The sequence below is a fragment of the Rousettus aegyptiacus genome, unplaced genomic scaffold (genome assembly GCF_014176215.1).
Source record: "Rousettus aegyptiacus isolate mRouAeg1 unplaced genomic scaffold, mRouAeg1.p scaffold_m13_p_2, whole genome shotgun sequence".
Taxonomy (NCBI): domain Eukaryota; kingdom Metazoa; phylum Chordata; class Mammalia; order Chiroptera; family Pteropodidae; genus Rousettus; species Rousettus aegyptiacus.
The window spans coordinates 112,727,541-112,742,739 of record NW_023416295.1 but is presented as its reverse complement, the minus strand read 5'-3'; the positions used below and the strand labels follow the sequence as shown (position 1 = coordinate 112,742,739).

The 15,199-nt window shown below is 35.2% G+C and overlaps 1 long non-coding RNA gene across 1 annotated transcript in view; it reads right to left on the bottom strand.

The window, feature by feature from the left end:
• Positions 1-14,904, bottom strand: part of LOC107500334 — a 43,950-nt gene extending 29,046 nt beyond the window's left edge. The window contains exon 1 of the long non-coding RNA XR_004955547.1: positions 14,420-14,904. This is a non-coding gene — a long non-coding RNA (uncharacterized LOC107500334). The remainder of the gene's footprint in view (positions 1-14,419) is intronic.
• Positions 14,905-15,199: the final 295 nt, after the last annotated feature.

Sequence of the window (15,199 nt, the reverse complement as noted above, 5' to 3'; positions counted from 1 at the left end):
AGTTTTTTGGCAATTATGAAGAGAGCCGCTATAAACATTTGCGTATCGGTTTTTGTGTAATATGTTTTTATTTCTCTATGATAAATATCCAGAAGTGAGATTCCTGAATCATGTGGTAACTATGTATCGAACATTATAGATAAATAGCAGATTGGTTCCAGAGTGGCTGTACCATTTTGCAGGAATGAATGGAAATTCCAGTCACTTTGTTTTTTTATGAGCACTTGGTACTATCAGTATTTTTTACTTTAGCCATTCTTATTGGTATGTAGTTGGTGTGTAGTGTAGCCATTCTAATCTCTTTGTAGTTTTAAGTTTCATTTCCCTAATGGCTACTGATGTTGAACATATTTTCACATGCTCTTTGCCCTTATTACAACCTCTTTGGTGAAGTGTCTGTTCAAATCCTTTGCCCACTTTTTAGGTGGATTGCTTATTTTATTTTGAGTTTTGTGATTTCTTTATATATCATAGATATTGAAGGAGAACAGAGTTTGCGACCCCAAAATATGCCACTTTGGGATGTTGATTATTTTAGGTTGGTTAACTTTAAGAAACAGCAGATAGGGAAATCAAGTAGAGCTTAAGCTCTGAAAGGACATTTATCTTAGTAAGGGAAATCTCCCTCTGTAAGTGTGTTTCCCCACTGTGGCAGGCTTGCTTTCACTATAGATGGGAAAAAAGGCTTTAGGCTTAAATCTGCACAACAATCTTACCCTTGTTTTCTGTGCTTTGCATAATAATGACCCTTAACTAACTGCCCACCCCTAGCATCTTTTGTCATTAGATGAAGGTGGTATTTAAGGTGATGATTTCTGCCATTTTGGGGAATTACTCAGTTTTCCTGGGTCTCTCCCATGCTGACAGGAGGTATACATATTATTAAACTTTAATTTTTTTTTTCTGTTAATCTGGGCTAATAATTTGATTATTAGTCCAGCCAGAAGAACCTTAGGGTAGAGGATATTTTTTCCTCCCCAACAATATAAATCCTTTGACATGGTTTGAAAATATTTTTCAAATGGCTTATCTTTTCATTCTCTTAACTGTATCTTTCATGAAGCTAAGTTTTTAATCTTAATCAAATCCAATGTACCATTTTTTTTTCTTTTACAGATTGTTCTTTTTAGTCATCATGTCTAAGAACTCTTCACATAACCTCAGAGTTCAAAGGTTTTCTCCTATGGTTTCTTCTAAAAGTTTTGCAGTTTTACATTTAGGTCTATGATCTATTTTAACTTAATTTTTGAATAAAATGTAAAGTTCATGCTAAAGTTTTGTGATTAATTGATTGCACATGGAAAACCAAATATTCATCATTTATGAAAAAGACTCCACTATTTAATAGCTTGTGCACAGTTGTCAAAAATCAGTTGAGCATATTTGTGTGGATATGTTTCTGGGTTCTCTATTCCCTTCCACCGATTTATGAGTCTATCCCTCAACCAAGCCCACACTGTTTTGATTACTGTAGCTATAAATAAAGGTCCTTAATATCAGGTAGAATGATTCCTCCTACTTTATTCTTCTTTTAAGTATTTTGTTTTAGCTATTCTAGTGCATGGACTTTCCATGTAAGTTTTATAATAAGCTTGTCTATGTCTACAAAAGTCTTTCTGGGATTTTGATAGAAATTGCATTAAACCTATTGATCAATTTGGGGAGAATGGATATTGACTGTACTGAGTATGCCAATCCATAAACATAATTTCTTTCTCCATTTGTTTGAGTATTTTTTGAGATCTTTTATCAGCGTTTTACAGTTTTCAAAATATAAATTCTGTACATGTATTATTAGTTACCTCTAAATGCTTCATTTTGGGGAGCTTTTGTAAATGGTGTTTTAAATTTCTTTGTTATCTCTTGGTTATCGATTTCTAGTTTAATTCCAAACATACTGTAATGGATTTCAGTTCTTTTAAATTTTTTAAGGTTTGTTTTGGACCTAAGATAAGTTCTACCTTAGTATCTATTTCATGGGTACTTTAAAGGAATGTGATTCTGCTATCATTGGGTACAATGTTCTACAAATGTTTATTAGATTCTGTTGGTTGACGTTGTTTTTCTATATTCATGATGGGTTTGTTTGTTTGTTTGTTTGTTTGTTTTGTCTAGTTCCATCAGTTTTTGAGAGAAGGATATTAAGTTTCTGGCTATAATTGTAGTTTTTTCTATTTTCCATTTCAGTTCTGTCAGTTTTTCCTCATGTATGTTGAAACTCTGTGGTTAGGCGCACATACAATTAGAATTATTATACTTTCTCCTGGTGAATTGACCATTTTATCAATAAATAATGTCCCTCTTTATCACTTGTGATTTTGTTTACACTGAAGTGCAAGTATAGCCACTTTAGCTTTCTGTTCATTTATATTTATTATTAAACTACCTATATTTCTTATAGACAGCATGTAATTGGGTCATATTTGTTAATCCATTCTGACAATATCTGTTTTAATTGGTGTTTTAGACCATTTGAATTTAATAAAATTATTGATATGTTTAAATTAGTTCTATCTACCATTTTATTTTTTTTACCTGTTTTTATTGCTATTTCACTTTTTATGCTTTTCTTTGAATTATTTAAACATTTTTCAGTGTTCCACTTAATGTGTTAATTGTGATTTTAACATATCTCTGTATAAATTTTTAATTGTTGCCCTAGGGATCATTACATGTATTCTTAAGTTTTCAATCTATTTAGAATCAATATTTTACCACTTTAATTAGGATGTGGAAACTATCTAGATCCCTTTGTTCTTCCCCATATATCCTATCTTATATGTCTATATATGCTGAAAATGCCATTGATATTATACTTTTTGTTTTCATCTAGCAAATATATTTTAAATAACTCAAGAGGAGAAGAATAGTCTATTATCTTTACCCAGATAGTCTATTATATTTTTCTTTTATGACTCTCCATTTCTGATATTCCAAGTTTTCTTCTGCTATCATTTATTCTCTATATGAAGAATTTAGCAATTCTTTTAGAACAGGTCTCCTGGCTACAATTTCCCTTAGGATTCCTTCATTTGAAAATGTCTTTTTTCTTCACTTCCGAAGGTATTTTTGATGAATATAGAATTATTTTCTTGACATTTCTTTCTTTTTAGCACTTCAGAAATATTGTACCACTTCCTCTGACCTCTATGGTTTCTGATGAGAAACCACAGTCATTTGACTCCTTATTGCCTTATAGGTAATGTTACTTTCCTCTGCCTTCTTTCAAGATTTTTTTTTGGTCCTCAATATTCAGCAGTTTAATTATGATGTGTCTGAGCATGGATTTCATTGGGTTTATTCTATTTGATGTATGCTTAATGTTTTGAATCTAAGTTTATATCTTTTTCCAAACTTGAGAGGTTTTCAGCCATTATTTCTTCAAATATTTTTTTTCAGCACCACATCACACGATTTCTCTTCTTCTGGAACTCAGGTGACATGAATGTTAGACTCTTTCGTTGTTGTCCCACAGGTTCTCTGAGGCACGCTTTATTATTATTATTTTTTAATCTTCATTCTTCCTTTCTTTTAGATTGGATCATTTCTGTTCATCTCTTGTTTAAGTTCACAGACCCTTTCCTTTGTCAACTCTGTCTGGCTGTTGAGTCCTTCCAGTGAGTTGGTTTTTGGGTTTGTTTGTTCATTTTAGTGAGACCCTGAAGTAGAAAACTCAGCCAAGCCATGCCTGGACTCCTGACTATAGAAAATGTGGGATAATAAATGTGTATTGTTCTAAGCTGTTAAGTTTGTAGTAATTTGCTACACAGCATAGAAAACTAATAAAAATAATACTGAAAAAGATGAGTACATGAGCCGTACCAAAAAGAAAAAGAAAAAGAAAACCTCCAATAAAAAAATGATAAAAAAAAATAGTTATGCTGCCATGAAGCAGTTAGAAAATGAGAGTGAATATATCATCTTCAAAAATACTTTAAAAAACAAAACAAGAGATCAAAGGAAAGACACAAAACCCAAGGAAGATATGGCAATGCAACAATATGAAACTGTGAAAGAAAAAAATAAAGCCCTATAGAAGTGAAGAGCACATTGAAAATAGCACAAGAAATAAAAATTGCTGGAAAACACATAAAGGATATGGAGGTCATAATTGAGAAATGCAGGCAAGGAATTTAAAAAGATTAAAGAGAAAATGTCAAATATGCACTGATAAATCGGATTCAACATGTGAATAATTGGAGGCCCTGAACAGAACCAAAGCAATAGAAAAGAAAATAAGCTACAGATAGATATTTAGATATTTTAAGAAATAATTAAAAACTTCAGAAATAGAAATTCTTTAAACATTGGAAGTGCATAGTATGGAATGTAAATTGGTACAGCCGCTATGGTAAACATTTGGAAGTTCCTCAAGAAATTAAAAATAGAACTACCATATGATCCCACAATTCTGCCTGTAGGTATTTATCTAAAGAAAACAAAAACGATAACTTAAAAAGATATATGGACCCCATGCTCATTGCAGCATTATACACAATAGCCAAGATACGGAAACAACCTAAGTGTCTATCGATGAATGAATGGATAAAGAAATTGTAGTATACCCTCCCCAAAAAAAAAAAAAAAAAAGGGAAGAAAAAAAGATTGAAGTATACATAAACAATTATTCAGTCATAAAAAAGAAAATCTTGCCATTGTGACAATATGGATGAACCCTGAGGGCATCGTGCTAAGTGAAATAAATCCGTCTTAGCTTAGCTTCTTGATTCTGTAGGTCTAATTCTTCATCTATACTAGAGAAGCTTCAGCCTTTTCTTTATATATTTTTTCCAGCACCACACTTTCTCTTCTCCTTGAGACTCTGATGACATGAATGTTAGCCCTCTATGCAGGATTCTCAATTGCCAATATCATTACTATTACACCAGTGTAAAGTCAATTCTGTACTGTAGAGCCAAAACCAGGAACTAAGTACTTGTCTGTGAATAGAGGAGAAAATTCAGGCTGGTCTCAAACTTCTCTACAATAATGGTCAATGCTAAGAGACAATAGAGTGATGCCTATATTGTTCTTAATGCAAAAAAAATGTCAACCAAAGATTTATGTATAGCCAAACTTATTCAAGTATAAGCAAATAGACAGGAACACACAGTAACTTGTGGTATATAGTTCTCATGTGCAGTTCCTTAATAACTCCTAGAGAATGACTTTCGCTAAAAAGAATGGATGAATGGAAAAGCATAAAGCTGTGCTGAAAGAACCATCCATAAGCATTGAATATTAATTGATAGATTAAAACAAATCTGAAGGCTATAATTACAAAACAAAATATAAATATTATAAATGTTGGCAATATACAAATGATGTAATTAATAAAATTTCAGAGGGGAAGAGAAAGGTAGAAAAATCTGTTTAACCTCCTCTTCTTTTAGAGCTAGAGGTCAAAAGGTATTAGTTAAAGCTGATGAATCAGAGATGTTTGTTTGTATTTAAATATTTAATCAAGTACAAAAGTAAAAGAAGAATGTAATCAATAAAAATTAGTGAAAAGGAATGAAGGAAGATGCAAAGAAGAAACATACTAAGTACATCATTGCTCATACCAAGCAATCAATAGACACACATACACAGAATGCAGTAAAAGACTTTTTTTTAAAGGAGCTCTAAAATAGGAATCATTACATTGAAAAAAAAAATGAAATAGTAAATAAGACCAAGCGCAAAAGGCTAAAATAACCTCAAAGATTCAAAACGAGATCAGTTCATCTCCAAGGTGCCTCCAGAATGATTTCTAAATTTTCCTCTAAGAATATTAACATTGCAAGACAAAGCCCTAGGTTGCCATTTAGGCTCTCTATGTGTTAGAACTCGTTTATCCTCCCACTCTCCTTCCTAGTGGAATCCAGGAATGGTCATCTGACCTTCTCTGCCCAGGTGAGCAGAGGAAAGAAAATTTATTTCCTGAAAAGTGTTGTGATAGCATTGGGCTAAATAGCAAAACAATGAATGTGGAGTTAACTTTGCCTGCTAGGAAATGAGCAACTGAAATCTCCTGGAATTAAGAATTAAATGAGGAAATTGAGTAGATTCAGAAGATTAATATGAAATGATTGAGGTGGGGGGAAGAGAAATGAAAATAAAAGATATTATAGAATCCTAGAAGGCTGAAAATGGAACAATCTTTAGAAGGTCGACATGAAGTGACTTAAGGTGACAAATTGATTTAGACAGAATTAGTAGTAGAATTCACATCTTCTCACTCCTATACTTCCGCACTCTCTCTCTAGCAGACCAGGCTAACTTTTACTAAAAGAGAAAATATTGTACTTAATGACTAGCTGTTTGTTGGAAGTGAGAAATTAATGATAATCACATAATACCTGACAACTAGGAGGATGATGTCATTATTGTTGGGGAAATTGTCTTATATTCTACAGAAAGAAGAAATTTTATGTAATTCTTTGTCTTTCTTTTTTCTTTCTAGGTAATGCAGGTCGTGACCAAGCCGAATGTATGTATTGTTGTCTTCTATTTCTTGAATACTTTAACTGCTTTATATGAAATCCAGCTTTCAATTGCTCCTTTATTTACAGATTATCGATTTTGGTATCCAAAATGGGAAGTGCCCCGGCCAATTGTGTGTGACCCACTCTGCATATTTATTTTCTTTTTGAGAACACTATTTTTTTCACTATGTGCCACAGTTGTTTTGATAATACAGTCTTATTTTCCAAATATATTATTGGAAGAACAGATGCAGTTTACCTCTGAGGTAATGAAGCCAGAGCATGAAAAGTTGGAGGAAAAGATAGAGAAGGAGGACAAAGAGGACAAAAAAGAGGGGAAGAAGGAAGAGGAGAAAGGAATGGAGGAGGAAAAGGAGGAGAAGAAAGAGAAGGAGGAGGAGGAGGAGGAAGAAGAAGAGGAGAAGGAGGAGGAGGAAGAAGAGGAGGAGGAGGAGGAGGAGGAGGAGGAGGAAGAGGAGGAGGAGGAGGAGGAAGAGGAGGACGAAGGGTGAGGTACGCCGCCATCACAGAACAAAAGCATAATACAAAAACAAGGCAAAAAATTTATGGAAAGAACATTGAGCTTTAAGAAAGAATATGTACAAACCACTATTTCAGTACCTTTTATTCCCTTCTCTTTTTCATACTGTTCAACAAACTTAAATTTTGAAAATAAGAAAAAAAAAACATGTGTTTTACAATAAGTACTGTATGTAAGGAAAGCTCTCGGACACTAAGAACAGATAAAAGTGTGATGATAGAAACACTGAAAAGAATTTGACAGTCTATAACACTAAGGTTTCACTGTGTTATCCTGATAAAGAAGGAAATTGCCATCTTCTAAATATGTTCTTAGCTTTATTGTTCTAAATCTTTTTAAAATGGGTTAACAAGTTTCTCAAGTATTAAGATCATACCTGTAAGGTGCTTAGGAACATTTCAAATTCAGGACAGTCACTTAATAACTTTTGGTTTTGTTGTTTTATCATTGCCATTGTAGTTGCCATTGCTAGTGGTGATCATGGTGGTAGTGATATTTCTCATGTGATATCAAAGCATCAAATGCCATTATTTATCATTATAGTATATATGTTTGGAATGGTTTAAGTGGTATTTGTGCATGCTATTAGGAAACAAATTTATTATTTCTACTTTATGTTCAATATTTCATTAAAGCCTTATTGTAATTCTTTACAAGGCTATATAATTTGTTACTACTAAGGGCTAATAAATGTCAAAAGTTTACTTAGTTGTGATTGAGCAATCTGACTACTTTTGAATTTATGTGATAAAATAAATTTTTAAAAATAATTATTTACTTGTAGTTATTCAAAAAATATAGTAATATAAATTAACTACTTACCATTTATAATACAAATAATAAACTGAATGAAAATACCTAACATAATGAAATACATCAAATGGTATAAACTCTGTTTACTAACTCTATTATATTAAAAACCTATTCTTAAATGGGGAAAGATGAGAATTATACAAAAAAGCCCTGAACTGTTCTCTCAGATTTGATGGTTTATGGGGTGTGTGTGTGTGTGTGTGTGTGTGTGTGTGTGTGTGTGTGTTTTCAAGAGCTCTTAAAAACAAAGCAAATTCAGAGTACCACCTGAGTGAAGGAAATGTGATTATGGGCAATATTAGACAAGATCTTTAAAAATATGTAATATCTGAGGAGTATTAATGATATTTCCCCTTATTAAACAGATTTGATAGATCTCATGATTAGAGAAAATCATAGCCACTAACCTTCTGACTCATTCCAGGTGGGACAGTGCAGCAATGGTGACTAGTCTGTCCCACTTAACACTAACCAGTGTAGAAAATAAAACTATATAGCTATAACTTACAGGTTAAAAGAACCCTTGCCATGTCTCTTGGCAAGAATGTGCCAGTTTTGGAGAACAGAACCACAAAGTTTGCAGAGCACAAAGTTACCTAATGGGTCATTTTTGAATGATGGTATTTAAGCCACTCCAGTTTCTACCCCTTGATTCCTGGTCCCAAGAAGTCTTCCTATGGCTATATATCCTCACAAAGTATTGCTTCTAAATTGGCATGTTAGCTGTTCCTTCAAAAGATCATCCCAATTATATATCAGGCCAGAAGTTTCTACACTGTGTAATGTGTATAAAATACAACCAGTGGATTCCACAGTCGGGGCTCCCCTTCTGAAACTCTTTTATCATGAAGTGAGACCTCTGACGGGATGCTAGCTTGTGTGGTGGTCTATTCTTGTGGATCAGGCACTCAGGTGGTGTTGGCTAAGACTTTCAGGGCAGAAAAGCAAATCTATACCCGGAAAAAAATGTTAGAATGGGCATCTATTTCAAAGAGAACAAACCATTGGCTTTTCCAGGATAGAAAGAACCCAATGTTGTCAACTTGCCACCAAGTGCCAGTTTGTCTCCTTAAACAATAGTGCCATGTCAGGGACTCAGGATTCATCTCACTGTTGGTAGACTGTATATACACACAGGTACTTAGATGAGCACTGATAACTAAAAGTCCATGCAAATGGACCTATGTGTGGTATTCATGAATTCCATCTACCTATCATGCTACTTTTGGGTTAATAGAGGGCAAAAGTTAGTTAATGTCAACGAATGAGTCATTTTGTCCACTTGGTTGTTCAATGCCGCTAGTGGGTACTAACCTATAAAAAGTTTTCACACACTGTTCTCATTCCCACATCTCTGTTCATGTGCCTCTGCTCCATACCCCATATTTCTGGTCTTTCAGTACTTTCCCTTCTAAACTCCTAAACTTTGGCCAGGCATCTGCTCCTGTCCATGTGACCATATTGATTATCATCTCAGGCTTCTTATGCTTCCATATAAAATGGATCACCAGGTGTACCACTCAGAGCGCCACACTGGATATTTGCCCTCACTGCTGTCTTTCAAGGCCACCCCTGAGTATGTCTGTAATGTAGCTATTGTCCACTTTTAGCTTTGCACCTCCACATAAAACCAACCAAACGGTAGATAAACTGTGATTTGACATTTTTCCATTACCTTTATTTAGAGGCACAGAAACCCCCTCAATGTAGTCATAGGTATGAGCTGAGAGAGGGGGTGCTGGTATAACTGTGATAGGTAAAATGGAAATCTAGTCTGTCTGCTCATGTAGGTTATTCATGCCCTCTGGTCCTGCCTGGATTTGATCCCATGATGAAGCTTTGGTTCAACATCAATTCAGATCCTTTGTTCAAGAGTTCCCCAATTGTGTGGATAATCCTATTCTCAAGTATACATTCACTCAAGTAAATGTCCGTGGGTCCCTTTTGTGAAGTATGAGGGGAATCTTCAAAGTGGCATTCTCCTGGGAACTCAGCCACCTACCTATTCAGACACTGCTCTCCAGGTGTGAAAACTGGTTAAGTTCTAATAACTAAGCAAAGAGTCAGGATTTCTTACCACTTGCCTCCTTGGACAGCTACTGGAACCAACTGTGCCAGTTTGGATCCTGTAAAAATTGAGGTATCAAAAAATACAGTATGGGAAGGGTGTGGGGAGAGTAACTTTCCAATGGAGAAACCTAACAAACACTACCTCAGCCAGCTGACCAAGGTTAATATCAATATTGTTAGGCCATGTTAATATCACGCTTCTTTGACATGATGTGATGAAAATGGCATTTTACTTCAGTAGGCTTCTTCCCAAGAACATATAATCCCAGTCTAACCATGAGAAAAACATCAGACAAATTAAGGGATATTTTATAAAATACTGACCAGTACTTAAAAATTATCAAGGTGAACAACAGTAAGGGAGACCCGAGGAGAAACCATCACAACCAAGAGGAGTCTAAGCTTAGAAGCATGACTACTAAATACAATATGATATCCAGAATGAGATCCAGAAACATGAAAAGGGCATTAGGTGAACACTAAGAAAATCTGAATAAAATGTGGACTTTAGTTAATGACAATGTATCAATATTGGTTCATTAATTATGACAAATTTACTGCAAGATGTTAATAATAGGGGAAAGTGCATGAGGATATATGAGAACTCTCTGTACTGTCTTCAATTTCTCTGTAAATCTAAAATTGTTCTAAAATAAAAAGGTTTTTACAAAAATTAAAGCAATATTTTGCGGCACATAAAAATTATATAAAATTCAAATTTTATTGTCTATAACTAAAGTTTTATTGGAACACAAAGACACACAATAGGCTGGGGGAGCAGATAGTGGAAGCCTTCAGATGACAATGCACATTTGAAATTCAGTCTGAAGAGGCTAAGACTGCAATGCAACTCGGGGAAATCTCAGCCCACACAAGGGGGAGCTGTGGTGCAAAACATCCCCCATGGAGCTCTTCCAAGTTAGAAGAACTATGTATTGGGCGGAAATGGCTTGAACAGCTGTCCTACTCAGTCGTTGACAAGGGGAAAGTGTAGCCTTGGCTAAGATGCTGTAGACCAGGGATCCCCAACCTCTGGACCATGAACCGGAACTGGGCTGCACAGCAGGAGGTGAGCAGAGGGCATGCAAATGAAGCTTCATCTATTTTTGCAGCCGTTCCCCAGCGCTAGCATCACCGACTCAGCTCCACCTCATATCATCAAGCATTAGATTCTCATAAGAGCACCAGTCCCTGGTGCCAAAAAGGTTGGGGACTGCTGCGGTAGCCGATTCCAGCTACAGCTGGACGCTATCAGCTAACTGCACTCTCAGTGGCAGATTCTGTCGAGATATCTGAGGGGTATGCCTCTATGCTTCCACCTGCAGTAACTGACACTTCACATGGGTCAAAGCACATGGGGAGGAGAGGAGGGTATAGATGAAAAAGGCCACATAACTAAACCTGACAAGCAGGGGAGCCCTGCACAGCAGGGTTCACAAACTCAGAGACTGAAAGTAACCACACAGGGTGGTCTGAACATAAAAATTCCTACTAAAAGCCAGTCGTGGCGGGTAGTCACAAGCTAGGCCTGTAGCTTCCTTGACAAAGCCCAATCTTTATCTTAATTGAGCCTGTCTATTGTCTTTTTTGCAACATAACTTTGAAATGTCAGAGTAATTTTCTTTTCCAAACCCTTCCTGTCACAACCGTTGGCAGCAGAGCTTCAGACTACAGAAACCTTCATTGTTATCTTGTTGCCTGAATATCATCTCTTGTGCTGTAAATGTTTACAATCTGTAACCACCAGTGAAAAAGAAGTATGTGCCTCTCCATTTTGCTTTTTATCCAGCCCAGAGATGTCTCCTCTTTGTTTTCTCCCACTTCCTCAATCTACCACTAAGGGATTTCTTGTAACCCTCCTTATGTGTCCTTTTTTTTTATATATATATATAATGATTAAAATAAATGGCAAAACTGCCATTCTCCAGAGTATTTTCTCAGTCTGTCAAGATTTTCCTTCCTGGCAACTGTTGTCAGTTTGGCTCAAATAAATTCATAAAAATTCTCTACAGGTTTGGATGTTTCTTATGTTGACAAGGGAAAAATATTTGTAAAAAATGTAGGGGGAGGTACATTCTGACGAAAGAGTCTGAGATTAAACTCTCTTCCAAGAGGAAAACAATTTCTGGAGGATGAGATGAATATTTCAGTTGACTGGCAGGCTGAAGCTGTACGACAAGGATCAGGAGCAGAGATTTCTGGGTATTGGGCTCAATGTACAATATAATCCAGGTCCTCAGGCAAGAACCATATATCAATATTAAGGGGAGAGCAAGATGCCGTGGGAAAAAGAGTGAAAGGTGTTAGATTTAGAAAATCAGTAACAAGTTCTGTTACAAGGAGTGTCAGAGCCCATTGTTGGAATGGATATATTCTGAGTCAGTAGGAAACCCAGCTGCGGACACTGAGTGAGTAAGGAAGGGTTCATCAAATGGGAATCTGGAGTACTCAAAGCTGAAAGACAGGACAATTTTAACAATGCATACCTTCCCTCCCCGCTGTGGAGCACAGGGGAAACCACAGCTAACAAAATGAATGTTTAGAAGAAAGCAAAGAAACTCGGGGCCGGGGGGGGGGGGGGGGGGGGGGGGGGGGGCGGGGGGGGCGCGGGGGGGGGGGGGGGGGGGGAACCTACAGTAGAGAACTAAATGTTGAAAGCAAACAGAAAAATTGCTATTGAAACCTCCATTTCCTGTGGGTTTGAGCAAGTTCAAAATAACGTCCTCGGTAATGAGGAATTAACTATTCTAAAAATGTGCAGCTAGTTGAATAGTGTAAACATTATCGGATAAGTCTCAATGCTGTAAGATTATATTGGCTACATTATCTCTTTGACCATTTATATCTTGTGTTGCTACCTGTAAACACTTAAGTTATGTTCAGAAGCCAAACAAGTTTAACTCAGGAATAACTAAATCTAATAGCATTATTTAATATGAAGTAAAGACTTCATAAACATAAGCATTAATCTATTATTATTTATTCATTTCTGCATTTTTATTGATTTAGAAAGTACATTTATCCTGTTTTGAATTTATAATGCTTTTGAAAATTCAGCCATTACAATTATCTTAGGATAATTAGTATCAGAAAGGACTTTATAAAGATACTTTAAAAGAAGACAAAAACTGCAAAATAAAATATGGAAAAAAATTATTTTCTTTTGAAAAATGAAAGTGAAAATTTAGAATTTGAGTTCTTTTTTCTCATATTTAACAAACGTTTAACTGAGATTTACAACTACAAACTAATTCTTAGAAACACAAAAGAATAAAATGTGCATTGATTGAGGGTATTGGATTGGCATAATTTTTTAGCAAAGTTAAATAGTAACACAAAACAACATATTTCACATTTGACTTTCAATATAAAGAGGATGATTAAGATATTATATATATATATATATATATATGTATGTATGTATGTATCTCAGAGCTCTACATCAATTTTTTCAAGAGTTCTTGTAATAATTTGACATTTAAATCATTCTCTTTTTAAGGACTAAAGGAGTTATTATTTTGATTATTTGGTCTCCTTTAAATAATAACTGATTTAAATTCAAGCCAGTATTTTATTTGTCAACAGCTTTTTAATAAATTTCTGAAATACTAAATCTTTTGCAAGAATTGCAGTCTTATGTTGCAAATGATTTATTGTATTGCATTTGCCTTGTATTGTAAGATGTTGACAGCATCACACAATTAGCAAGAGAACTGCAAAAATGTTCACACTTTCTATAAGAATTAGGTGTTGGTAATATGGGAAAAGGAATACTTGAATTGGAAGCCATTCTATACAAATTTATTAACACATTTGTGTGTTATGACTTCTCTAGCTGCCCTATGCCACCTTGTAATATGGCGACTTAAATATGAATACTTGGGTAATGAGAATGCCTGTATTGTAATTGTTATACAAGAATATGTCATGACAGAACCTTCTGATGGTGAGGCAGGGTAGCATTACCAACAAGTTTTTTCTCACTCTAATCTTATATTAATAAGAAATTTGAATTTACTATATAGTTTAGAGAATTTTTTTAAAAAATCCTTGTAAATACATCTTTATACACAAAGTTCCTAGTTGAAAATACACCTAAACTCTATTAGTCCATACTTCTGTTAGTCACTGTATTCATACTAAATATCATGGATAATGTATTTAAAAATCACTGTCTAATAAAAATATAATAAAAGCTGCATCCTATTTTGAATTTTGTTGTAGAGACATTAAAAAAGGTATTTAATCCAATATATCCACAATATTGTCATTTCAACATGTAATCAATATTAAAAGTATTGAGGAGCTATTTTACATCTTTTATTTCATACTGAGTCTAAAATCTAGTGTATATTTTACACTTAGAACATGTCTCAATTTAGACTAGCCACCTTTCAAGTGCTCAGTAACCCCATGTAGCTAGTGACAATGATACCAAATAGCACAAATTTAAAGATCGAGCTCTTGCGAGTGCCTCAGCTCTAGAGCACATTTTATCTAATATATGAATAGGCTTATGTTTACTTACTATGATTTGAGGTAGGGCTTCTGAATTAGATGGTATGCTGACTGAACATTTGTGCCCCTTCCAAATTCATATGTTGAAGCTCTAACCCCCAGTGTGGTGGTGTTAGGAGGTGATGTCTTTGGGGAGTAATTAGATTTAGATGAGGTCATGAAGGTGGACCCCCATGATGGGATTAGTGTCCTTATAAGAAGAGGAAGAGACCAGAGCTCTCTCCTTACTGTGTGATGACAAAGCAAGAAGGTGGTTCTCAGCAAGTCAGGAAGAGGGGCTTACCAGGAAACTTATCAGCTGGCGCCCAGAAGGTGGAACGTCCCAGTCTCCAGAAACTGAGGAATGAAGTTCTGTCGTGTAAACCACCCAGTCTAGGATATGTTGTTATAGCAGCCTATGTTGACTAAGACAAAGGGAAAGGGAAAGACAGTAAGGGGTGATGTAATGAAAACAGACTGCTTCCCCCTCATAGTTTAGTGGAGAAGAAAGACATTCGTTAAAAAAAAAAAAAAAAAAAAAAAAAAAAAAAAAAAAGCAGGAGGAGGGCACAGAGGAAAGGGTATGCTTAGGGGAGTCAGAAATGAAAGAGAAAAGGCAACATTTGAGTTGGACTGAGACATGATGAGTAAGATTTGACAGAGAAGTGAGAAAATGGGTCAAAAGGAACAAAAACACTAAGTTGCAGAAAAACCTGGCATTTGGTGCCTGCTGAGAAGCTTACCAGATCTCAGGGTGGGTAGGTAGCTTGAGAATTGCAAAAGGTTTGAATACACCACTGTTCAAAATAAA